At 53.6% G+C, this 25449-nt stretch overlaps 16 non-coding genes across 16 annotated transcripts; all 16 read left to right on the forward strand.

The window, feature by feature from the left end:
- Positions 1-1389: 1389 nt before the first annotated feature.
- On the forward strand, positions 1390-1462 carry trnar-ccu. Its single transcript has one exon. It is a non-coding gene; the product is annotated as a tRNA-Arg (tRNA).
- An 813-nt stretch (positions 1463-2275) lies between these two features.
- Positions 2276-2348, forward strand: trnar-ccu. The gene has a single exon. It is a non-coding gene; the product is annotated as a tRNA-Arg (tRNA).
- Positions 2349-3161: 813 nt separating this feature from the next.
- Positions 3162-3234, forward strand: trnar-ccu. The gene has a single exon. It is a non-coding gene; the product is annotated as a tRNA-Arg (tRNA).
- Positions 3235-3714: 480 nt separating this feature from the next.
- On the forward strand, positions 3715-3787 carry trnar-ccu. The gene has a single exon. It is a non-coding gene; the product is annotated as a tRNA-Arg (tRNA).
- Positions 3788-5486: 1699 nt separating this feature from the next.
- trnar-ccu lies at positions 5487-5559 on the forward strand. The gene has a single exon. It is a non-coding gene; the product is annotated as a tRNA-Arg (tRNA).
- Positions 5560-5898: 339 nt separating this feature from the next.
- Positions 5899-5970, forward strand: trnai-aau. Its single transcript has one exon. It is a non-coding gene; the product is annotated as a tRNA-Ile (tRNA).
- A 402-nt stretch (positions 5971-6372) lies between these two features.
- trnar-ccu lies at positions 6373-6445 on the forward strand. Its single transcript has one exon. It is a non-coding gene; the product is annotated as a tRNA-Arg (tRNA).
- A 719-nt stretch (positions 6446-7164) lies between these two features.
- Positions 7165-7237, forward strand: trnar-ccu. The gene has a single exon. It is a non-coding gene; the product is annotated as a tRNA-Arg (tRNA).
- Positions 7238-8509: 1272 nt separating this feature from the next.
- On the forward strand, positions 8510-8582 carry trnar-ccu. Its single transcript has one exon. It is a non-coding gene; the product is annotated as a tRNA-Arg (tRNA).
- A 2461-nt stretch (positions 8583-11043) lies between these two features.
- On the forward strand, positions 11044-11116 carry trnar-ccu. Its single transcript has one exon. It is a non-coding gene; the product is annotated as a tRNA-Arg (tRNA).
- Positions 11117-13577: 2461 nt separating this feature from the next.
- On the forward strand, positions 13578-13650 carry trnar-ccu. The gene has a single exon. It is a non-coding gene; the product is annotated as a tRNA-Arg (tRNA).
- Positions 13651-17360: 3710 nt separating this feature from the next.
- On the forward strand, positions 17361-17433 carry trnar-ccu. Its single transcript has one exon. It is a non-coding gene; the product is annotated as a tRNA-Arg (tRNA).
- A 1699-nt stretch (positions 17434-19132) lies between these two features.
- On the forward strand, positions 19133-19205 carry trnar-ccu. The gene has a single exon. It is a non-coding gene; the product is annotated as a tRNA-Arg (tRNA).
- An 813-nt stretch (positions 19206-20018) lies between these two features.
- trnar-ccu lies at positions 20019-20091 on the forward strand. Its single transcript has one exon. It is a non-coding gene; the product is annotated as a tRNA-Arg (tRNA).
- A 3471-nt stretch (positions 20092-23562) lies between these two features.
- trnar-ccu lies at positions 23563-23635 on the forward strand. The gene has a single exon. It is a non-coding gene; the product is annotated as a tRNA-Arg (tRNA).
- A 1699-nt stretch (positions 23636-25334) lies between these two features.
- On the forward strand, positions 25335-25407 carry trnar-ccu. The gene has a single exon. It is a non-coding gene; the product is annotated as a tRNA-Arg (tRNA).
- The last annotated feature ends 42 nt before the right edge of the window (positions 25408-25449 follow it).

Below are 25449 nucleotides of genomic sequence, written 5' to 3' on the forward strand. Positions count from 1 at the left end.
TGGGGAACCTGTAGCCACTTCCACGTTTACATACACGTTCACTTCACTTAGTCTTGATCTTCCCGTCACTTTACACTTTCGTGTAAAATGCAAACATCTCTTCAAACGATCTTCTGACATGGAAACATTTCAAATCAGGAAATATAGCCATGCTCACCTGCCACAGTCAGTCTGGAGTGCTTTCTGCCGGCTCAGGGCCCGAGACCCGAAAATTCAACACAGTGGCTTTGTCCGGCTATCCCGAAATTTAAAACATTCCTTTGATACCAGTGGAGCAAAGGCTCTGATGGAGCGCAGCTGGTAAGCCCCAGTGGCCTAATGGATAAGGCACTGGCCTCCTAAGCCAGGGATTGTGGGTTCGTGTCCCATCTGGGGTGAGGCGGAGCAGAGTGGCGCAGCGGAAGCGTGCTGGGCCCATAACCCAGAGGTCGATGGATCGAAACCATCCTCTGCTAGGCCGAGTTTTTAGAGGCCTCTCCTGCGCGTTGACGCGCGCCATTTCCCTCAGAGTCTGGGCCAGCGCTGAGAACGGCGAGTGGACGGGGCTTCCGAGTGGGGAACCTGTAGCCACTTCCACGTTTATGGAAGTCCGGGAAGCGGAAGCGTGCTGGGCCCATAACCCAGAGGTCGATGGATCGAAACCATCCTCTGCTAGGCTAACCCTTTAGGTGCCACGATAGGAGAGCCGCACACATTTTGCCTTTCACAACCCACAGCCTGACACGGGAATGAAAACTACGAACGGCAGGCTTTCACTGGGGAACGTGCAGCCATTTCCGTATCCGACTACGCACCTCCTTTGACTTGTCCTGATCATCTCATCTGCATTTTCTCAAATCTGCCTTGCAATCCAGTCAAACTGCAATGAGAGCACTGGAGCTAATGGAAATGAGCAGGCAATGAGAACTGAGGCAGAGCAGAGTGGCGCAGCGGAAGCGTGCTGGGCCCATAACCCAGAGGTCGATGGATCGAAACCATCCTCTGCTAGGCCGAGTTTTTAGAGGCCTCTCCTGCGCGTTGACGCGCGCCATTTCCCTCAGAGTCTGGGCCAGCGCTGAGAACGGCGAGTGGAGGGGGCTTCCGAGTGGGGAACCTGTAGCCACTTCCACGTTTATGTACACGTTCACTTCACTTAGTCTTGATCTTCCCGTCACTTTACACTGTCGTGTAAAATGCAAACATCTCTTCAAACGATCTTCTGACATGTAAACATTTCAAATCAGGAAATATAGCCATGCTCACCTGCCACAGTCAGTCTGGAGTGCTTTCTGCCGGCTCAGGGCCCGAGACCCGAAAATTCAACACAGTGGCTTTGTCCGGCTATCCCGACATTTAAAACATTCCTTTGATACCAGTGGAGCAAAGGCTCTGATGGAGCGTAGCTGGTAAGCCCCAGTGGCCTAATGGATAAGGCACTGGCCTCCTAAGCCAGGGATTGTGGGTTCGAGTCCCATCTGGGGTGAGGCGGAGCAGAGTGGCGCAGCGGAAGCGTGCTGGGCCCATAACCCAGAGGTCGATGGATCGAAACCATCCTCTGCTAGGCTAACCCTTTAGGTGCCACGATAGGAGAGCCGCACACATTTTGCCTTTCACAACCCACAGCCTGACACGGGAATGAAAACTACGACCTGCAGGCTTTCACTGGGGAACGTGCAGCCATTTCCGTATCCGACTACGCACCTCCTTTGACTTGTCCTGATCATCTCATCTGCATTTTCTCAAATCTGCCTTGCAATCCAGTCAAACTGCAATGAGAGCTCTGGAGCTAATGGAAATGAGCAGGCAATGAGAACTGAGGCAGAGCAGAGTGGCGCAGCGGAAGCGTGCTGGGCCCATAACCCAGAGGTCGATGGATCGAAACCATCCTCTGCTAGGCCGAGTTTTTAGAGGCCTCTCCTGCGCGTTGACGCGCGCCATTTCCCTCAGAGTCTGGGCCAGCGCTGAGAACGGCGAGTGGAGGGGGCTTCCGAGTGGGGAACCTGTAGCCACTTCCACGTTTATATACACGTTCACTTCACTTAGTCTTGATCTTCCCGTCACTTTACACTTTCGTGTAAAATGCAAACATCTCTTCAAACGATCTTCTGACATGGAAACATTTCAAATCAGGAAATATAGCCATGCTCACCTGCCACAGTCAGTCTGGAGTGCTTTCTGCCGGCTCAGGGCCCGAGACCCGAAAATTCAACACAGTGGCTTTGTCCGGCTATCCCGAAATTTAAAACATTCCTTTGATACCAGTGGAGCAAAGGCTCTGATGGAGCGCAGCTGGTAAGCCCCAGTGGCCTAATGGATAAGGCACTGGCCTCCTAAGCCAGGGATTGTGGGTTCGAGTCCCATCTGGGGTGAGGCGGAGCAGAGTGGCGCAGCGGAAGCGTGCTGGGCCCATAACCCAGAGGTCGATGGATCGAAACCATCCTCTGCTAGGCTAACCCTTTAGGTGCCACGATAGGAGAGCCGCACACATTTTGCCTTTCACAACCCACAGCCTGACACGGGAATGAAAACTACGACCGGCAGGCTTTCATTGGGGAACGTGCAGCCATTTCCGTATCCGACTACGCACCTCCTTTGACTTGTCCTGATCATCTCATCTGCATTTTCTCAAATCTGCCTTGCAATCCAGTCAAACTGCAATGAGAGCTCTGGAGCTAATGGAAATGAGCAGGCAATGAGAACTGAGGCAGAGCAGAGTGGCGCAGCGGAAGCGTGCTGGGCCCATAACCCAGAGGTCGATGGATCGAAACCATCCTCTGCTAGGCCGAGTTTTTAGAGGCCTCTCCTGCGCGTTGACGCGCGCCATTTCCCTCAGAGTCTGGGCCAGCGCTGAGAACGGCGAGTGGAGGGGGCTTCCGAGTGGGGAACCTGTAGCCACTTCCACGTTTATATACACGTTCACTTCACTTAGTCTTGATCTTCCCGTCACTTTACACTTTCGTGTAAAATGCAAACATCTCTTCAAACGATCTTCTGACATGGAAACATTTCAAATCAGGAAATATAGCCATGCTCACCAGCCACAGTCAGTCTGGAGTGCTTTCTGCCGGCTCAGGGCCCGAGACCCGAAAATTCAACACAGTGGCTTTGTCCGGCTATCCCGAAATTTAAAACATTCCTTTGATACCAGTGGAGCAAAGGCTCTGATGGAGCGCAGCTGGTAAGCCCCAGTGGCCTAATGGATAAGGCACTGGCCTCCTAAGCCAGGGATTGTGGGTTCGAGTCCCATCTGGGGTGAGGCGGAGCAGAGTGGCGCAGCGGAAGCGTGCTGGGCCCATAACCCAGAGGTCGATGGATCGAAACCATCCTCTGCTAGGCCGAGTTTTTAGAGGCCTCTCCTGCGCGTTGACGCGCGCCATTTCCCTCAGAGTCTGGGCCAGCGCTGAGAACGGCGAGTGGAGGGGGCTTCCGAGTGGGGAACCTGTAGCCACTTCCACGTTTATATACACGTTCACTTCACTTAGTCTTGATCTTCCCGTCACTTTACACTGTCGTGTAAAATGCAAACATCTCTTCAAACGATCTTCTGACATGGAAACATTTCAAATCAGGAAATATAGCCATGCTCACCTGCCACAGTCAGTCTGGAGTGCTGTCTGCCGGCTCAGGGCCCGAGACCCGAAAATTCAACACAGTGGCTTTGTCCGGCTATCCCGACATTTAAAACATTCCTTTGATACCAGTGGAGCAAAGGCTCTGATGGAGCGCAGCTGGTAAGCCCCAGTGGCCTAATGGATAAGGCACTGGCCTCCTAAGCCAGGGATTGTGGGTTCGAGTCCCATCTGGGGTGAGGTGGAGCAGAGTGGCGCAGCGGAAGCGTGCTGGGCCCATAACCCAGAGGTCGATGGATCGAAACCATCCTCTGCTAGGCCGAGTTTTTAGAGGCCTCTCCTGCGCGTTGACGCGCGCCATTTCCCTCAGAGTCTGGGCCAGCGCTGAGAACGGCGAGTGGAGGGGGCTTCCGAGTGGGGAACCTGTAGCCACTTCCACGTTTATGTACACGTTCACTTCACTTAGTCTTGATCTTCCCGTCACTTTACACTGTCGTGTAAAATGCAAACATCTCTTCAAACGATCTTCTGACATGGAAACATTTCAAATCAGGAAATATAGCCATGCTCACCTGCCACAGTCAGTCTGGAGTGCTTTCTGCCGACTCAGGGCCCGAGACCCGAAAATTCAACACAGTGGCTTTGTCCGGCTATCCCAACATTTAAAACATTCCTTTGATACCAGTGGAGCAAAGGCTCTGATGGAGCGCAGCTGGTAAGCCCCAGTGGCTTAATGGATAAGGCACTGTCCTCCTAAGCCAGGGATTGTGGGTTCGAGTCCCATCTGGGGTGAGGCGGAGCACAGTGGCGCAGCGTAAGCGTGCTGGGCCCATAACCCAGAGGTCGATGGATCGAAACCATCCTCTGCTAGGCTAACCCTTTAGGTGCCACGATAGGAGAGCCGCACACATTTTGCCTTTCACAACCCACAGCCTGACACGGGAATGAAAACTACGACCGGCAGGCTTTCACTGGGGAACGTGCAGCCATTTCCGTATCCGACTACGCACCTCCTTTGACTTGTCCTGATCATCTCATCTGCATTTTCTCAAATCTGCCTTGCAATCCAGTCAAACTGCAATGAGAGCACTGGAGCTAATGGAAATGAGCAGGCAATGAGAACTGAGGCAGAGCAGAGTGGCGCAGCGGAAGCGTGCTGGGCCCATAACCCAGAGGTCGATGGATTGAAACCATCCTCTGCTAGGCTAACCCTTTAGGTGCCACGATAGGAGAGCCGCACACATTTTGCCTTTCACAACCCACAGCCTGACACGGGAAGGAAAACTACGACCGGCAGGCTTTCACTGGGGAACGTGCAGCCATTTCCGTATCCGACTACGCACCTCCTTTGACTTGTCCTGATCATCTCATCTGCATTTTCTCAAATCTGCCTTGCAATCCAGTCAAACTGCAATGAGAGCACTGGAGCTAATGGAAATGAGCAGGCAATGAGAACTGAGGCAGAGCAGAGTGGCGCAGCGGAAGCGTGCTGGGCCCATAACCCAGAGGTCGATGGATCGAAACCATCCTCTGCTAGGCCGAGTTTTTAGAGGCCTCTCCTGCGCGTTGACGCGCGCCATTTCCCTCAGAGTCTGGGCCAGCGCTGAGAACGGCAAGTGGAGGGGGCTTCCGAGTGGGGAACCTGTAGCCACTTCCACGTTTATATACACGTTCACTTCACTTAGTCTTGATCTTCCCGTCACTTTACACTGTCGTGTAAAATGCAAACATCTCTTCAAACGATCTTCTGACATGGAAACATTTCAAATCAGGAAATATAGCCATGCTCACCTGCCACAGTCAGTCTGGAGTGCTTTCTGCCGGCTCAGGGCCCGAGACCCGAAAATTCAACACAGTGGCTTTGTCCGGCTATCCCGACATTTAAAACATTCCTTTGATACCAGTGGAGCAAAGGCTCTGATGGAGCGCAGCTGGTAAGCCCCAGTGGCCTAATGGATAAGGCACTGGCCTCCTAAGCCAGGGATTGTGGGTTCGAGTCCCATCTGGGGTGAGGCGGAGCAGAGTGGCGCAGCGGAAGCGTGCTGGGCCCATAACCCAGAGGTCGATGGATCGAAACCATCCTCTGCTAGGCTAACCCTTTAGGTGCCACGATAGGAGAGCCGCACACATTTTGCCTTTCACAACCCACAGCCTGACACGGGAATGAAAACTACGACCGGCAGGCTTTCACTGGGGAACGTGCAGCCATTTCCGTATCCGACTACGCACCTCCTTTGACTTGTCCTGATCATCTCATCTGCATTTTCTCAAATCTGCCTTGCAATCCAGTCAAACTGCAATGAGAGCTCTGGAGCTAATGGAAATGAGCAGGCAATGAGAACTGAGGCAGAGCAGAGTGGCGCAGCGGAAGCGTGCTGGGCCAATAACCCAGAGGTCGATGGATCGAAACCATCCTCTGCTAGGCCGAGTTTTTAGAGGCCTCTCCTGCGCGTTGACGCGCGCCATTTCCCTCAGAGTCTGGGCCAGCGCTGAGAACGGCGAGTGGAGGGGGCTTCCGAGTGGGGAACCTGTAGCCACTTCCACGTTTATATACACGTTCACTTCACTTAGTCTTGATCTTCCCGTCACTTTACACTGTCGTGTAAAATGCAAACATCTCTTCAAACGATCTTCTGACATGGAAACATTTCAAATCAGGAAATATAGCCATGCTCACCTGCCACAGTCAGTCTGGAGTGCTTTCTGCCGGCTCAGGGCCCGAGACCCGAAAATTCAACACAGTGGCTTTGTCCGGCTATCCCGAAATTTAAAACATTCCTTTGATACCAGTGGAGCAAAGGCTCTGATGGAGCGCAGCTGGTAAGCCCCAGTGGCCTAATGGATAAGGCACTGGCCTCCTAAGCCAGGGATCGTGGGTTCGAGTCCCATCTGGGGTGAGGCGGAGCAGAGTGGCGCAGCGGAAGCGTGCTGGGCCCATAACCCAGAGGTCGATGGATCGAAACCATCCTCTGCTAGGCCGAGTTTTTAGAGGCCTCTCCTGCGCGTTGACGCGCGCCATTTCCCTCAGAGTCTGGGCCAGCGCTGAGAACGGCGAGTGGACGGGGCTTCCGAGTGGGGAACCTGTAGCCACTTCCACGTTTATGGAAGTGGCTACATAAGCAGGCAATGAGAACTGAGGCAGAGCAGAGTGGCGCAGCGGAAGCGTGCTGGGCCCATAACCCAGAGGTCGATGGATCGAAACCATCCTCTGCTAGGCTGAGTTTTTAGAGGCCTCTCCTGCGCGTTGACGCGCGCCATTTCCCTCAGAGTCTGGGCCAGCGCTGAGAACGGCGAGTGGAGGGGGCTTCCGAGTGGGGAACCTGTAGCCACTTCCACGTTTATATACACGTTCACTTCACTTAGTCTTGATCTTCCCGTCACTTTACACTGTCGTGTAAAATGCAAACATCTCTTCAAACGATCTTCTGACATGGAAACATTTCAAATCAGGAAATATAGCCATACTCACCTGCCACAGTCAGTCTGGAGTGCTTTCTGCCGGCTCAGGGCCCGAGACCCGAAAATTCAACACAGTGGCTTTGTCCGGCTATCCCGACATTTAAAACATTCCTTTGATACCAGTGGAGCAAAGGCTCTGATGGAGCGCAGCTGGTAAGCCCCAGTGGCCTAATGGATAAGGCACTGGCCTCCTAAGCCAGGGATTGTGGGTTCGAGTCCCATCTGGGGTGAGGCGGAGCAGAGTGGCGCAGCGGAAGCGTGCTGGGCCCATAACCCAGAGGTCGATGGATCGAAACCATCCTCTGCTAGGCCGAGTTTTTAGAGGCCTCTCCTGCGCGTTGACGCGCGCCATTTCCCTCAGAGTCTGGGCCAGCGCTGAGAACGGCGAGTGGAGGGGGCTTCCGAGTGGGGAACCTGTAGCCACTTCCACGTTTATGGAAGTGGCTACATGAGCAGGCAATGAGAACTGAGGCAGAGCAGAGTGGCGCAGCGGAAGCGTGCTGGGCCCATAACCCAGAGGTCGATGGATCGAAACCATCCTCTGCTAGGCCGAGTTTTTAGAGGCCTCTCCTGCGCGTTGACGCGCGCCATTTCCCTCAGAGTCTGGGCCAGCGCTGAGAACGGCGAGTGGAGGGGGCTTCCGAGTGGGGAACCTGTAGCCACTTCCACGTTTATATACACGTTCACTTCACTTAGTCTTGATCTTCCCGTCACTTTACACTGTCGTGTAAAATGCAAACATCTCTTCAAACGATCTTCTGACATGGAAACATTTCAAATCAGGAAATATAGCCATGCTCACCTGCCACAGTCAGTCTGGAGTGCTTTCTGCCAGCTCAGGGCCCGAGACCCGAAAATTCAACACAGTGGCTTTGTCCGGCTATCCCGACATTTAAAACATTCCTTTGATACCAGTGGAGCAAAGGCTCTGATGGAGCACAGCTGGTAAGCCCCAGTGGCCTAATGGACAAGGCACTGGCCTCCTAAGGCAGGGATTGTGGGTTCGAGTCCCATCTGGGGTGAGGCGGAGCAGAGTGGCGCAGCGGAAGCGTGCTGGGCCCATAACCCAGAGGTCGATGGATCGAAACCATCCTCTCCTAGGCAGAGTTTTTAGAGGCCTCTCCTGCGCGTTGACGCGCGCCATTTCCCTCAGAGTCTGGGCCAGCGCTGAGAACGGCGAGTGGAGGGGGCTTCCGAGTGGGGAACCTGTAGCCACTTCCACGTTTATATACACGTTCACTTCACTTAGTCTTGATCTTCCCGTCACTTTACACTGTTGTGTAAAATGCAAACATCTCTTCAAACGATCTTCTGACATGGAAACATTTCAAATCAGGAAATATAGCCATGCTCACCTGCCACAGTCAGTCTGGAGTGCTTTCTGCCAGCTTAGGGCCCGAGACCCGAAAATTCAACACAGTGGCTTTGTCCGGCTATCCCGACATTTAAAACATTCCTTTGATACCAGTGGAGCAAAGGCTCTGATGGAGCGCAGCTGGTAAGCCCCAGTGGCCTAATGGATAAGGCACTGGCCTCCTAAGCCAGGGATTGTGGGTTCGAGTCCCATCTGGGGTGAGGCGGAGCAGAGTGGCGCAGCGGAAGCGTGCTGGGCCCATAACCCAGAGGTCGATGGATCGAAACCATCCTCTGCTAGGCTAACCCTTTAGGTGCCACGATAGGAGAGCCGCACACATTTTGCCTTTCACAACCCACAGCCTGACACGGGAATGAAAACTACGACCGGCAGGCTTTCACTGGGGAACGTGCAGCCATTTCCGTATCCGACTACGCACCTCCTTTGACTTGTCCTGATCATCTCATCTGCATTTTCTCAAATCTGCCTTGCAATCCAGTCAAACTGCAATGAGAGCACTGGAGCTAATGGAAATGAGCAGGCAATGAGAACTGAGGCAGAGCAGAGTGGCGCAGCGGAAGCGTGCTGGGCCCATAACCCAGAGGTCGATGGATCGAAACCATCCTCTGCTAGGCCGAGTTTTTAGAGGCCTCTCCTGCGCGTTGACGCGCGCCATTTCCCTCAGAGTCTGGGCCAGCGCTGAGAACGGCGAGTGGGGAACCTGTAGCCACTTCCACGTTTATGGAAGTGGCTACATGAGCAGGCAATGAGAACTGAGGCAGAGCAGAGTGGCGCAGCGGAAGCGTGCTGGGCCCATAACCCAGAGGTCGATGGATCGAAACCATCCTCTGTTAGGCCGAGTTTTTAGAGGCCTCTCCTGCGCGTTGACGCGCGCCATTTCCCTCAGAGTCTGGGCCAGCGCTGAGAACGGCGAGTGGAGGGGGCTTCCGAGTGGGGAACCTGTAGCCACTTCCACGTTTATATACACGTTCACTTCACTTAGTCTTGATCTTCCCGTCACTTTACACTGTCGTGTAAAATGCAAACATCTCTTCAAACGATCTTCTGACATGGAAACATTTCAAATCAGGAAATATAGCCATGCTCACCTGCCACAGTCAGTCTGGAGTGCTTTCTGCCAGCTCAGGGCCCGAGACCCGAAAATTCAACACAGTGGCTTTGTCCGGCTATCCCGACATTTAAAACATTCCTTTGATACCAGTGGAGCAAAGGCTCTGATGGAGCACAGCTGGTAAGCCCCAGTGGCCTAATGGATAAGGCACTGGCCTCCTAAGGCAGGGATTGTGGGTTCGAGTCCCATCTGGGGTGAGGCGGAGCAGAGTGGCGCAGCGGAAGCGTGCTGGGCCCATAACCCAGAGGTCGATGGATCGAAACCATCCTCTGCTAGGCCGAGTTTTTAGAGGCCTCTCCTGCGCGTTGACACGCGCCATTTCCCTCAGAGTCTGGGCCAGCGCTGAGAACGGCGAGTGGAGGGGGCTTCCGAGTGGGGAACCTGTAGCCACTTCCACGTTTATGTACACGTTCACTTCACTTAGTCTTGATCTTCCCGTAACTTTACACTGTCGTGTAAAATGCAAACATCTCTTCAAACGATCTTCTGACATGGAAACATTTCAAATCAGGAAATATAGCCATGCTCACCTGCCACAGTCAGTCTGGAGTGCTTTCTGCCGGCTCAGGGCCCGAGACCCGAAAATTCAACACAGTGGCTTTGTCCGGCTTTCCCGACATTTAAAACATTCCTTTGATACCAGTGGAGCAAAGGCTCTGATGGAGCGCAGCTCGTAAGCCCCAGGGGCCTAATGGATAAGGCACTGGCCTCCTAAGCCAGGGATTGTGGGTTCGAGTCCCATCTGGGGTGTGGCGCAGCGGAAGCGTGCTGGGCCCATAACCCAGAGGTCGATGGATCGAAACCATCCTCTGCTAGGCTAACCCTGTAGGTGCCACGATAGGAGAACCGCACACATTTTGCCTTTCACAACCCACAGCCTGACACGGGAATGAAAACTACGACCGGCAGGCTTTCACTGGGGAACGTGCAGCCATTTTCGTATCCGACTACGCACCTCCTTTGACTTGTCCTGATCATCTCATCTGCATTTTCTCAAATCTGCCTTGCAATCCAGTCAAACTGCAATGAGAGCTCTGGAGCTAATGGAAATGAGCAGGCAATGAGAACTGAGGCAGAGCAGAGTGGCGCAGCGGAAGCGTGCTGGGCCCATAACCCAGAGGTCGATGGATCGAAACCATCCTCTGCTAGGCAGAGTTTTTAGAGGCCTCTCCTGCGCGTTGACGCGCGCCATTTCCCTCAGAGTCTGGGCCAGCGCTGAGAACGGCGAGTGGAGGGGGCTTCCGAGTGGGGAACCTGTAGCCACTTCCACGTTTATATACACGTTCACTTCACTTAGTCTTGATCTTCCCGTCACTTTACACTGTTGTGTAAAATGCAAACATCTCTTCAAACGATCTTCTGACATGGAAACATTTCAAATCAGGAAATATAGCCATGCTCACCTGCCACAGTCAGTCTGGAGTGCTTTCTGCCAGCTTAGGGCCCGAGACCCGAAAATTCAACACAGTGGCTTTGTCCGGCTATCCCGACATTTAAAACATTCCTTTGATACCAGTGGAGCAAAGGCTCTGATGGAGCGCAGCTGGTAAGCCCCAGTGGCCTAATGGATAAGGCACTGGCCTCCTAAGCCAGGGATTGTGGGTTCGAGTCCCATCTGGGGTGAGGCGGAGCAGAGTGGCGCAGCGGAAGCGTGCTGGGCCCATAACCCAGAGGTCGATGGATCGAAACCATCCTCTGCTAGGCTAACCCTTTAGGTGCCACGATAGGAGAGCCGCACACATTTTGCCTTTCACAACCCACAGCCTGACACGGGAATGAAAACTACGACCGGCAGGCTTTCACTGGGGAACGTGCAGCCATTTCCGTATCCGACTACGCACCTCCTTTGACTTGTCCTGATCATCTCATCTGCATTTTCTCAAATCTGCCTTGCAATCCAGTCAAACTGCAATGAGAGCACTGGAGCTAATGGAAATGAGCAGGCAATGAGAACTGAGGCAGAGCAGAGTGGCGCAGCGGAAGCGTGCTGGGCCCATAACCCAGAGGTCGATGGATCGAAACCATCCTCTGCTAGGCCGAGTTTTTAGAGGCCTCTCCTGCGCGTTGACGCGCGCCATTTCCCTCAGAGTCTGGGCCAGCGCTGAGAACGGCGAGTGGGGAACCTGTAGCCACTTCCACGTTTATGGAAGTGGCTACATGAGCAGGCAATGAGAACTGAGGCAGAGCAGAGTGGCGCAGCGGAAGCGTGCTGGGCCCATAACCCAGAGGTCGATGGATCGAAACCATCCTCTGTTAGGCCGAGTTTTTAGAGGCCTCTCCTGCGCGTTGACGCGCGCCATTTCCCTCAGAGTCTGGGCCAGCGCTGAGAACGGCGAGTGGAGGGGGCTTCCGAGTGGGGAACCTGTAGCCACTTCCACGTTTATATACACGTTCACTTCACTTAGTCTTGATCTTCCCGTCACTTTACACTGTCGTGTAAAATGCAAACATCTCTTCAAACGATCTTCTGACATGGAAACATTTCAAATCAGGAAATATAGCCATGCTCACCTGCCACAGTCAGTCTGGAGTGCTTTCTGCCAGCTCAGGGCCCGAGACCCGAAAATTCAACACAGTGGCTTTGTCCGGCTATCCCGACATTTAAAACATTCCTTTGATACCAGTGGAGCAAAGGCTCTGATGGAGCACAGCTGGTAAGCCCCAGTGGCCTAATGGATAAGGCACTGGCCTCCTAAGGCAGGGATTGTGGGTTCGAGTCCCATCTGGGGTGAGGCGGAGCAGAGTGGCGCAGCGGAAGCGTGCTGGGCCCATAACCCAGAGGTCGATGGATCGAAACCATCCTCTGCTAGGCCGAGTTTTTAGAGGCCTCTCCTGCGCGTTGACACGCGCCATTTCCCTCAGAGTCTGGGCCAGCGCTGAGAACGGCGAGTGGAGGGGGCTTCCGAGTGGGGAACCTGTAGCCACTTCCACGTTTATGTACACGTTCACTTCACTTAGTCTTGATCTTCCCGTAACTTTACACTGTCGTGTAAAATGCAAACATCTCTTCAAACGATCTTCTGACATGGAAACATTTCAAATCAGGAAATATAGCCATGCTCACCTGCCACAGTCAGTCTGGAGTGCTTTCTGCCGGCTCAGGGCCCGAGACCCGAAAATTCAACACAGTGGCTTTGTCCGGCTTTCCCGACATTTAAAACATTCCTTTGATACCAGTGGAGCAAAGGCTCTGATGGAGCGCAGCTCGTAAGCCCCAGGGGCCTAATGGATAAGGCACTGGCCTCCTAAGCCAGGGATTGTGGGTTCGAGTCCCATCTGGGGTGTGGCGCAGCGGAAGCGTGCTGGGCCCATAACCCAGAGGTCGATGGATCGAAACCATCCTCTGCTAGGCTAACCCTGTAGGTGCCACGATAGGAGAACCGCACACATTTTGCCTTTCACAACCCACAGCCTGACACGGGAATGAAAACTACGACCGGCAGGCTTTCACTGGGGAACGTGCAGCCATTTTCGTATCCGACTACGCACCTCCTTTGACTTGTCCTGATCATCTCATCTGCATTTTCTCAAATCTGCCTTGCAATCCAGTCAAACTGCAATGAGAGCTCTGGAGCTAATGGAAATGAGCAGGCAATGAGAACTGAGGCAGAGCAGAGTGGCGCAGCGGAAGCGTGCTGGGCCCATAACCCAGAGGTCGATGGATCGAAACCATCCTCTGCTAGGCAGAGTTTTTAGAGGCCTCTCCTGCGCGTTGACGCGCGCCATTTCCCTCAGAGTCTGGGCCAGCGCTGAGAACGGCGAGTGGAGGGGGCTTCCGAGTGGGGAACCTGTAGCCACTTCCACGTTTATATACACGTTCACTTCACTTAGTCTTGATCTTCCCGTCACTTTACACTGTTGTGTAAAATGCAAACATCTCTTCAAACGATCTTCTGACATGGAAACATTTCAAATCAGGAAATATAGCCATGCTCACCTGCCACAGTCAGTCTGGAGTGCTTTCTGCCAGCTTAGGGCCCGAGACCCGAAAATTCAACACAGTGGCTTTGTCCGGCTATCCCGACATTTAAAACATTCCTTTGATACCAGTGGAGCAAAGGCTCTGATGGAGCGCAGCTGGTAAGCCCCAGTGGCCTAATGGATAAGGCACTGGCCTCCTAAGCCAGGGATTGTGGGTTCGAGTCCCATCTGGGGTGAGGCGGAGCAGAGTGGCGCAGCGGAAGCGTGCTGGGCCCATAACCCAGAGGTCGATGGATCGAAACCATCCTCTGCTAGGCTAACCCTTTAGGTGCCACGATAGGAGAGCCGCACACATTTTGCCTTTCACAACCCACAGCCTGACACGGGAATGAAAACTACGACCGGCAGGCTTTCACTGGGGAACGTGCAGCCATTTCCGTATCCGACTACGCACCTCCTTTGACTTGTCCTGATCATCTCATCTGCATTTTCTCAAATCTGCCTTGCAATCCAGTCAAACTGCAATGAGAGCACTGGAGCTAATGGAAATGAGCAGGCAATGAGAACTGAGGCAGAGCAGAGTGGCGCAGCGGAAGCGTGCTGGGCCCATAACCCAGAGGTCGATGGATCGAAACCATCCTCTGCTAGGCCGAGTTTTTAGAGGCCTCTCCTGCGCGTTGACGCGCGCCATTTCCCTCAGAGTCTGGGCCAGCGCTGAGAACGGCGAGTGGAGGGGGCTTCCGAGTGGGGAACCTGTAGCCACTTCCACGTTTATGGAAGTGGCTACATGAGCAGGCAATGAGAACTGAGGCAGAGCAGAGTGGCGCAGCGGAAGCGTGCTGGGCCCATAACCCAGAGGTCGATGGATCGAAACCATCCTCTGCTAGGCCGAGTTTTTAGAGGCCTCTCCTGCGCGTTGACGCGCGCCATTTCCCTCAGAGTCTGGGCCAGCGCTGAGAACGGCGAGTGGAGGGGGCTTCCGACTGGGGAACCTGTAGCCACTTCCACGTTTATATACACGTTCACTTCACTTAGTCTTGATCTTCCCGTCACTTTACACTGTCGTGTAAAATGCAAACATCTCTTCAAACGATCTTCTGACATGGAAACATTTCAAATCAGGAAATATAGCCATGCTCACCTGCCACAGTCAGTCTGGAGTGCTTTCTGCCGGCTCAGGGCCCGAGACCCGAAAATTCAACACAGTGGCTTTGTCCGGCTATCCCGACATTTAAAACATTCCTTTGATACCAGTGGAGCAAAGGCTCTGATGGAGCGCAGCTGGTAAGCCCAAGTGGCCTAATGGATAAGGCACTGGCCTCCTAAGCCAGGGATTGTGGGTTCGAGTCCCATCTGGGGTGAGGCGGAGCAGAGTGGCGCAGCGGAAGCGTGCTGGGCCCATAACCCAGAGGTCGATGGATCGAAACCATCCTCTGCTAGGCTAACCCTTTAGGTGCCACGATAGGAGAGCCGCACACATTTTGCCTTTCACAACCCACAGCCTGACACGGGAATGAAAACTACGACCGGCAGGCTTTCACTGGGGAACGTGCAGCCATTTCCGTATCCGACTACGCACCTCCTTTGACTTGTCCTGATCATCTCATCTGCATTTTCTCAAATCTGCCTTGCAATCCAGTCAAACTGCAATGAGAGCACTGGAGCTAATGGAAATGAGCAGGCAATGAGAACTGAGGCAGAGCAGAGTGGCGCAGCGGAAGCGTGCTGGGCCCATAACCCAGAGGTCGATGGATCGAAACCATCCTCTGCTAGGCCGAGTTTTTAGAGGCCTCTCCTGCGCGTTGACGCGCGCCATTTCCCTCAGAGTCTGGGCCAGCGCTGAGAACGGCGAGTGGAGGGGGCTTCCGACTGGGGAACCTGTAGCCACTTCCACGTTTATATACACGTTCACTTCACTTAGTCTTGATCTTCCCGTCACTTTACACTGTCGTGTAAAATGCAAACATCTCTTCAAACGATCTTCTGACATGGAAACATTTCAAATCAGGAAATATAGCCATGCTCACCTGCCACAGTCAGTCTGGAGTGCTTTCTGCCGGCTCAGGGCCCGAGACCCGAAAAATCAACACAGTGGCTTTGTCCGGCTATCCTGACATTTAAAACATTCCTTTGATACCAGTGGAGCAAAGGCTCTGATGGAGCACAGCTGGTAAGCCCAAGTGGCCTAATGGATAAGGCACTGGCCTCCTAAGCCAGGGATTGTGGGTTCGAGTCCCATCTGGGGTGAGGCGGAGCAGAGTGGCGCAGCGGAAGCGTGCTGGGCCCATAACCCAGAGGTCGATGGATCGAAACCATCCTCTGCTAGGCTAAACCTTTAGGTGCCACGATAGGAGAGCCGCACACATTTTGCCTTTCACAACCCACAGCCTGACACGGGAATGAAAACTACGACCGGCAGGCTTTCACTGGGGAACGTGCAGCCATTTCCGTATCCGACTACGCACCTCCTTTGACTTGTCCTGATCATCTCATCTGCATTTTCTCAAATCTGCCTTGCAATCCAGTCAAACTGCAATGAGAGCACTGGAGCTAATGGAAATGAGCAGGCAATGAGAACTGAGGCAGAGCAGAGTGGCGCAGCGGAAGCGTGCTGGGCCCATAACCCAGAGGTCGATGGATCGAAACCATCCTCTGCTAGGCCGAGTTTTTAGAGGCCTCTCCTGCGCGTTGACGCGCGCCATTTCCCTCAGAGTCTGGGCCAGCGCTGAGAACGGCGAGTGGAGGGGGCTTCCGAGTGGGGAACCTGTAGCCACTTCCACGTTTATATACACGTTCACTTCACTTAGTCTTGATCTTCCCGTCACTTTACACTGTCGTGTAAAATGCAAACATCTCTTCAAACGATCTTCTGACATGGAAACATTTCAAATCAGGAAATATAGCCATGCTCACCTGCCACAGTCAGTCTGGAGTGCTTTCTGCCGGCTCAGGGCCCGAGACCCGAAAATTCAACACAGTGGCTTTGTCCGGCTATCCCGACATTTAAAACATTCCTTTGATACCAGTGGAGCAAAGGCTCTGATGGAGCGCAGCTGGTAAGCCCCAGGGGCCTAATGGATAAGGCACTGGCCTCCTAAGCCAGGGATTGTGAGTTCGAGTCCCATCTGGGGGGAGGCGGAGCAGAGTGGCGCAGCGGAAGCGTGCTGGGCCCATAACCCAGAGGTCGATGGATCGAAACCATCCTCTGCTAGGCTAACCCTTTAGGTGCCACGATAGGAGAGCCGCACACATTTTGCCTTTCACAACCCACAGCCTGACACGGGAATGAAAACTACGACCGGCAGGCTTTCACTGGGGAACGTGCAGCCATTTCCGTATCCGACTACGCACCTCCTTTGACTTGTCCTGATCATCTCATCTGCATTTTCTCAAATCTGCCTTGCAATCCAGTCAAACTGCAATGAGAGCACTGGAGCTAATGGAAATGAGCAGGCAATGAGAACTGAGGCAGAGCAGAGTGGCGCAGCGGAAGCGTGCTGGGCCCATAACCCAGAGGTCGATGGATCGAAACCATCCTCTGCTAGGCCGAGTTTTTAGAGGCCTCTCCTGAGCGTTGACGCGCGCCATTTCCCTCAGAGTCTGGGCCAGCGCTGAGAACGGCGAGTGGAGGGGGCTTCCGAGTGGGGAACCTGTAGCCACTTCCACGTTTATATACACGTTCACTTCACTTAGTCTTGATCTTCCCGTCACTTTACACTGTCGTGTAAAATGCAAACATCTCTTCAAACGATCTTCTGACATGGAAACATTTCAAATCAGGAAATATAGCCATGCTCACCTGCCACAGTCAGTCTGGAGTGCTTTCTGCCGGCTCAGGGCCCGAGACCCGAAAATTCAACACAGTGGCTTTGTCCGGCTATCCCGACATTTAAAACATTCCTTTGATACCAGTGGAGCAAAGGCTCTGATGGAGCGCAGCTGGTAAGCCCCAGTGGCCTAATGGATAAGGCACTGGCCTCCTAAGCCAGGGATTGTGGGTTCGAGTCCCATCTGGGGTGAGGCGGAGCAGAGTGGCGCAGCGGAAGCGTGCTGGGCCCATAACCCAGAGGTCGATGGATCGAAACCATCCTCTGCTAGGCTAACCCTTTAGGTGCCACGATAGGAGAGCCGCACACATTTTGCCTTTCACAACCCACAGCCTGACACGGGAATGAAAACTACGACCGGCAGGCTTTCACTGGGGAACGTGCAGCCATTTCCGTATCCGACTACGCACCTCCTTTGACTTGTCCTGATCATCTCATCTGCATTTTCTCAAATCTGCCTTGCAATCCAGTCAAACTGCAATGAGAGCACTGGAGCTAATGGAAATGAGCAGGCAATGAGAACTGAGGCAGAGCAGAGTGGCGCAGCGGAAGCGTGCTGGGCCCATAACCCAGAGGTCGATGGATCGAAACCATCCTCTGCTAGGCCGAGTTTTTAGAGGCCTCTCCTGCGCGTTGACGCGCGCCATTTCCCTCAGAGTCTGGGCCAGCGCTGAGAACGGCGAGTGGAGGGGGCTTCCGACTGGGGAACCTGTAGCCACTTCCACGTTTATATACACGTTCACTTCACTTAGTCTTGATCTTCCCGTCACTTTACACTGTCGTGTAAAATGCAAACATCTCTTCAAACGATCTTCTGACATGGAAACATTTCAAATCAGGAAATATAGCCATGCTCACCTGCCACAGTCAGTCTGGAGTGCTTTCTGCCGGCTCAGGGCCCGAGACCCGAAAATTCAACACAGTGGCTTTGTCCGGCTATCCCGACATTTAAAACATTCCTTTGATACCAGTGGAGCAAAGGCTCTGATGGAGCGCAGCTGGTAAGCCCAAGTGGCCTAATGGATAAGGCACTGGCCTCCTAAGCCAGGGATTGTGGGTTCGAGTCCCATCTGGGGTGAGGCGGAGCAGAGTGGCGCAGCGGAAGCGTGCTGGGCCCATAACCCAGAGGTCGATGGATCGAAACCATCCTCTGCTAGGCTAACCCTTTAGGTGCCACGATAGGAGAGCCGCACACATTTTGCCTTTCACAACCCACAGCCTGACACGGGAATGAAAACTACGACCGGCAGGCTTTCACTGGGGAACGTGCAGCCATTTCCGTATCCGACTACGCACCTCCTTTGACTTGTCCTGATCATCTCATCTGCATTTTCTCAAATCTGCCTTGCAATCCAGTCAAACTGCAATGAGAGCACTGGAGCTAATGGAAATGAGCAGGCAATGAGAACTGAGGCAGAGCAGAGTGGCGCAGCGGAAGCGTGCTGGGCCCATAACCCAGAGGTCGATGGATCGAAACCATCCTCTGCTAGGCCGAGTTTTTAGAGGCCTCTCCTGCGCGTTGACGCGCGCCATTTCCCTCAGAGTCTGGGCCAGCGCTGAGAACGGCGAGTGGAGGGGGCTTCCGACTGGGGAACCTGTAGCCACTTCCACGTTTATATACACGTTCACTTCACTTAGTCTTGATCTTCCCGTCACTTTACACTGTCGTGTAAAATGCAAACATCTCTTCAAACGATCTTCTGACATGGAAACATTTCAAATCAGGAAATATAGCCATGCTCACCTGCCACAGTCAGTCTGGAGTGCTTTCTGCCGGCTCAGGGCCCGAGACCCGAAAATTCAACACAGTGGCTTTGTCCGGCTATCCCGACATTTAAAACATTCCTTTGATACCAGTGGAGCAAAGGCTCTGATGGAGCGCAGCTGGTAAGCCCCAGTGGCCTAATGGATAAGGCACTGGCCTCCTAAGCCAGGGATTGTGGGTTCGAGTCCCATCTGGGGTGAGGCGGAGCAGAGTGGCGCAGCGGAAGCGTGCTGGGCCCATAACCCAGAGGTCGATGGATCGAAACCATCCTCTGCTAGGCTAACCCTTTAGGTGCCACGATAGGAGAGCCGCACACATTTTGCCTTTCACAACCCACAGCCTGACACGGGAATGAAAACTACGACCGGCAGGCTTTCACTGGGGAACGTGCAGCCATTTCCGTATCCGACTACGCACCTCCTTTGACTTGTCCTGATCATCTCATCTGCATTTTCTCAAATCTGCCTTGCAATCCAGTCAAACTGCAATGAGAGCACTGGAGCTAATGGAAATGAGCAGGCAATGAGAACTGAGGCAGAGCAGAGTGGCGCAGCGGAAGCGTGCTGGGCCCATAACCCAGAGGTCGATGGATCGAAACCATCCTCTGCTAGGCCGAGTTTTTAGAGGCCTCTCCTGCGCGTTGACGCGCGCCATTTCCCTCAGAGTCTGGGCCAGCGCTGAGAACGGCGAGTGGAGGGGGCTTCCGACTGGGGAACCTGTAGCCACTTCCACGTTTATATACACGTTCACTTCACTTAGTCTTGATCTTCCCGTCACTTTACACTGTCGTGTAAAATGCAAACATCTCTTCAAACGATCTTCTGACATGGAAACATTTCAAATCAGGAAATATAGCCATGCTCACCTGCCACAGTCAGTCTGGAGTGCTTTCTGCCGGCTCAGGGCCCGAGACCCGAAAATTCAACACAGTGGCTTTGTCCGGCTATCCCGACATTTAAAACATTCCTTTGATACCAGTGGAGCAAAGGCTCTGATGGAGCACAGCTGGTAAGCCCCAGTGGCCTAATGGATAAGGCACTGGCCTCCTAAGCCAGGGATTGTGGGTTCGAGTCCCATCTGGGGTGAGGCGGAGCAGAGTGGCGCAGCGGAAGCGTGCTGGGCCCATAACCCAGAGGTCGATGGATCGAAACCATCCTCTGCTAGGCTAACCCTTTAGGTGCCACGATAGGAGAGCCGCACACATTTTGCCTTTCACAACCCACAGCCTGACACGGGAATGAAAACTACGACCGGCAGGCTTTCACTGGGGAACGTGCAGCCATTTCCGTATCCGACTACGCACCTCCTTTGACTTGTCCTGATCATCTCATCTGCATTTTCTCAAATCTGCCTTGCAATCCAGTCAAACTGCAATGAGAGCACTGGAGCTAATGGAAATGAGCAGGCAATGAGAACTGAGGCAGAGCAGAGTGGCGCAGCGGAAGCGTGCTGGGCCCATAACCCAGAGGTCGATGGATCGAAACCATCCTCTGCTAGGCAGAGTTTTTAGAGGCCTCTCCTGCGCGTTGACGCGCGCCATTTCCCTCAGAGTCTGGGCCAGCGCTGAGAACGGCGAGTGGAGGGGGCTTCTGACTGGGGAACCTGTAGCCACTTCCACGTTTATATACACGTTCACTTCACTTAGTCTTGATCTTCCCGTCACTTTACACTGTCGTGTAAAATGCAAACATCTCTTCAAACGATCTTCTGACATGGAAACATTTCAAATCAGGAAATATAGCCATGCTCACCTGCCACAGTCAGTCTGGAGTGCTTTCTGCCGGCTCAGGGCCCGAGACCCGAAAATTCAACACAGTGGCTTTGTCCGGCTATCCCGACATTTAAAACATTCCTTTGATACCAGTGGAGCAAAGGCTCTGATGGAGCGCAGCTGGTAAGCCCCAGGGGCCTAATGGATAAGGCACTGGCCTCCTAAGCCAGGGATTGTGAGTTCGAGTCCCATCTGGGGGGAGGCGGAGCAGAGTGGCGCAGCGGAAGCGTGCTGGGCCCATAACCCAGAGGTCGATGGATCGAAACCATCCTCTGCTAGGCTAACCCTTTAGGTGCCACGATAGGAGAGCCGCACACATTTTGCCTTTCACAACCCACAGCCTGACACGGGAATGAAAACTACGACCGGCAGGCTTTCACTGGGGAACGTGCAGCCATTTCCGTATCCGACTACGCACCTCCTTTGACTTGTCCTGATCATCTCATCTGCATTTTCTCAAATCTGCCTTGCAATCCAGTCAAACTGCAATGAGAGCACTGGAGCTAATGGAAATGAGCAGGCAATGAGAACTGAGGCAGAGCAGAGTGGCGCAGCGGAAGCGTGCTGGGCCCATAACCCAGAGGTCGATGGATCGAAACCATCCTCTGCTAGGCCGAGTTTTTAGAGGCCTCTCCTGCGCGTTGACGCGCGCCATTTCCCTCAGAGTCTGGGCCAGCGCTGAGAACGGCGAGTGGAGGGGGCTTCCGAGTGGGGAACCTGTAGCCACTTCCACGTTTATATACACGTTCACTTCACTTAGTCTTGATCTTCCCGTCACTTTACACTGTCGTGTAAAATGCAAACATCTCTTCAAACGATCTTCTGACATGGAAACATTTCAAATCAGGAAATATAGCCATGCTCACCTGCCACAGTCAGTCTGGAGTGCTTTCTGCCGGCTCAGGGCCCGAGACCCGAAAATTCAACACAGTGGCTTTGTCCGGCTATCCCGACATTTAAAACATTCCTTTGATACCAGTGGAGCAAAGGCTCTGATGGAGCGCAGCCGGTAAGCCCCAGTGGCCTAATGGATAAGGCACTGGCCTCCTAAGCCAGGGATTGTGGGTTGGAGTCCCATCTGGGGTGAGGCGGAGCAGAGTGGCGCAGCGGAAGCGTGCTGGGCCCATAACCCAGAGGTCGATGGATCGAAACCATCCTCTGCTAGGCTAACCCTTTAGGTGCCACGATAGGAGAGCCGCACACATTTTGCCTTTCACAACCCACAGCCTGACACGGGAATGAAAACTACGACCGGCAGGCTTTCACTGGGGAACGTGCAGCCATTTCCGTATCCGACTACGCACCTCCTTTGACTTGTCCTGATCATCTCATCTGCATTTTCTCAAATCTGCCTTGCAATCCAGTCAAACTGCAATGAGAGCACTGGAGCTAATGGAAATGAGCAGGCAATGAGAACTGAGGCAGAGCAGAGTGGCGCAGCGGAAGCGTGCTGGGCCCATAACCCAGAGGTCGATGGATCGAAACCATCCTCTGCTAGGCCGAGTTTTTAGAGGCCTCTCCTGCGCGTTGACGCGCGCCATTTCCCTCAGAGTCTGGGCCAGCGCTGAGAACGGCGAGTGGAGGGGGCTTCCGACTGGGGAACCTGTAGCCACTTCCACGTTTATATACACGTTCACTTCACTTAGTCTTGATCTTCCCGTCACTTTACACTGTCGTGTAAAATGCAAACATCTCTTCAAACGATCTTCTGACATGGAAACATTTCAAATCAGGAAATATAGCCATGCTCACCTGCCACAGTCAGTCTGGAGTGCTTTCTGCCGGCTCAGGGCCCGAGACCCGAAAAATCAACACAGTGGCTTTGTCCGGCTATCCCGACATTTAAAACATTCCTTTGATACCAGTGGAGCAAAGGCTCTGATGGAGCGCAGCTGGTAAGCCCAAGTGGCCTAATGGATAAGGCACTGGCCTCCTAAGCCAGGGATTGTGGGTTCGAGTCCCATCTGGGGTGAGGCGGAGCAGAGTGGCGCAGCGGAAGCGTGCTGGGCCCATAACCCAGAGGTCGATGGATCGAAACCATCCTCTGCTAGGCTAACCCTTTAGGTGCCACGATAGGAGAGCCGCACACATTTTGCCTTTCACAACCCACAGCCTGACACGGGAATGAAAACTACGACCGGCAGGCTTTCACTGGGGAACGTGCAGCCATTTCCGTATCCGACTACGCACCTCCTTTGACTTGTCCTGATCATCTCATCTGCATTTTCTCAAATCTGCCTTGCAATCCAGTCAAACTGCAATGAGAGCACTGGAGCTAATGGAAATGAGCAGGCAATGAGAACTGAGGCAGAGCAGAGTGGCGCAGCGGAAGCGTGCTGGGCCCATAACCCAGAGGTCGATGGATCGAAACCATCCTCTGCTAGGCCGAGTTTTTAGAGGCCTCTCCTGAGCGTTGACGCGCGCCATTTCCCTCAGAGTCTGGGCCAGCGCTGAGAACGGCGAGTGGAGGGGGCTTCCGACTGGGGAACCTGTAGCCACTTCCACGTTTATATACACGTTCACTTCACTTAGTCTTGATCTTCCCGTCACTTTACACTGTCGTGTAAAATGCAAACATCTCTTCAAACGATCTTCTGACATGGAAACATTTCAAATCAGGAAATATAGCCATGCTCACCTGCCACAGTCAGTCTGGAGTGCTTTCTGCCGGCTCAGGGCCCGAGACCCGAAAATTCAACACAGTGGCTTTGTCCGGCTATCCCGACATTTAAAACATTCCTTTGATACCAGTGGAGCAAAGGCTCTGATGGAGCGCAGCTGGTAAGCCCCAGTGGCCTAATGGATAAGGCACTGGCCTCCTAAGCCAGGGATTGTGGGTTCGAGTCCCATCTGGGGTGAGGCGGAGCAGAGTGGCGCAGCGGAAGCGTGCTGGGCCCATAACCCAGAGGTCGATGGATCGAAACCATCCTCTGCTAGGCTAACCCTTTAGGTGCCACGATAGGAGAGCCGCACACATTTTGCCTTTCACAACCCACAGCCTGACACGGGAATGAAAACTACGACCGGCAGGCTTTCACTGGGGAACGTGCAGCCATTTCCGTATCCGACTACGCACCTCCTTTGACTTGTCCTGATCATCTCATCTGCATTTTCTCAAATCTGCCTTGCAATCCAGTCAAACTGCAATGAGAGCACTGGAGCTAATGGAAATGAGCAGGCAATGAGAACTGAGGCAGAGCAGAGTGGCGCAGCGGAAGCGTGCTGGGCCCATAACCCAGAGGTCGATGGATCGAAACCATCCTCTGCTAGGCCGAGTTCTTAGAGGCCTCTCCTGCGCGTTGACGCGCGCCATTTCCCTCAGAGTCTGGGCCAGCGCTGAGAACGGCGAGTGGAGGGGGCTTCCGACTGGGGAACCTGTAGCCACTTCCACGTTTATATACACGTTCACTTCACTTAGTCTTGATCTTCCCGTCACTTTACACTGTCGTGTAAAATGCAAACATCTCTTCAAACGATCTTCTGACATGGAAACATTTCAAATCAGGAAATATAGCCATGCTCACCTGCCACAGTCAGTCTGGAGTGCTTTCTGCCGGCTCAGGGCCCGAGACCCGAAAATTCAACACAGTGGCTTTGTCCGGCTATCCCGACATTTAAAACATTCCTTTGATACCAGTGGAGCAAAGGCTCTGATGGAGCGCAGCTGGTAAGCCCCAGGGGCCTAATGGATAAGGCACTGGCCTCCTAAGCCAGGGATTGTGAGTTCGAGTCCCATCTGGGGGGAAGCGGAGCAGAGTGGCGCAGCGGAAGCGTGCTGGGCCCATAACCCAGAGGTCGATGGATCGAAACCATCCTCTGCTAGGCTAACCCTTTAGGTGCCACGATAGGAGAGCCGCACACATTTTGCCTTTCACAACCCACAGCCTGACACGGGAATGAAAACTACGACCGGCAGGCTTTCACTGGGGAACGTGCAGCCATTTCCGTATCCGACTACGCACCTCCTTTGACTTGTCCTGATCATCTCATCTGCATTTTCTCAAATCTGCCTTGCAATCCAGTCAAACTGCAATGAGAGCACTGGAGCTAATGGAAATGAGCAGGCAATGAGAACTGAGGCAGAGCAGAGTGGCGCAGCGGAAGCGTGCTGGGCCCATAACCCAGAGGTCGATGGATCGAAACCATCCTCTGCTAGGCCGAGTTTTTAGAGGCCTCTCCTGAGCGTTGACGCGCGCCATTTCCCTCAGAGTCTGGGCCAGCGCTGAGAACGGCGAGTGGAGGGGGCTTCCGAGTGGGGAACCTGTAGCCACTTCCACGTTTATATACACGTTCACTTCACTTAGTCTTGATCTTCCCGTCACTTTACACTGTCGTGTAAAATGCAAACATCTCTTCAAACGATCTTCTGACATGGAAACATTTCAAATCAGGAAATATAGCCATGCTCACCTGCCACAGTCAGTCTGGAGTGCTTTCTGCCGGCTCAGGGCCCGAGACCCGAAAATTCAACACAGTGGCTTTGTCCGGCTATCCCGACATTTAAAACATTCCTTTGATACCAGTGGAGCAAAGGCTCTGATGGAGCGCAGCTGGTAAGCCCCAGTGGCCTAATGGATAAGGCACTGGCCTCCTAAGCCAGGGATTGTGGGTTCGAGTCCCATCTGGGGTGAGGCGGAGCAGAGTGGCGCAGCGGAAGCGTGCTGGGCCCATA

This window comes from Alosa sapidissima, chromosome 21 (genome assembly GCF_018492685.1).
Source record: "Alosa sapidissima isolate fAloSap1 chromosome 21, fAloSap1.pri, whole genome shotgun sequence".
Classification (NCBI taxonomy): domain Eukaryota; kingdom Metazoa; phylum Chordata; class Actinopteri; order Clupeiformes; family Clupeidae; genus Alosa; species Alosa sapidissima.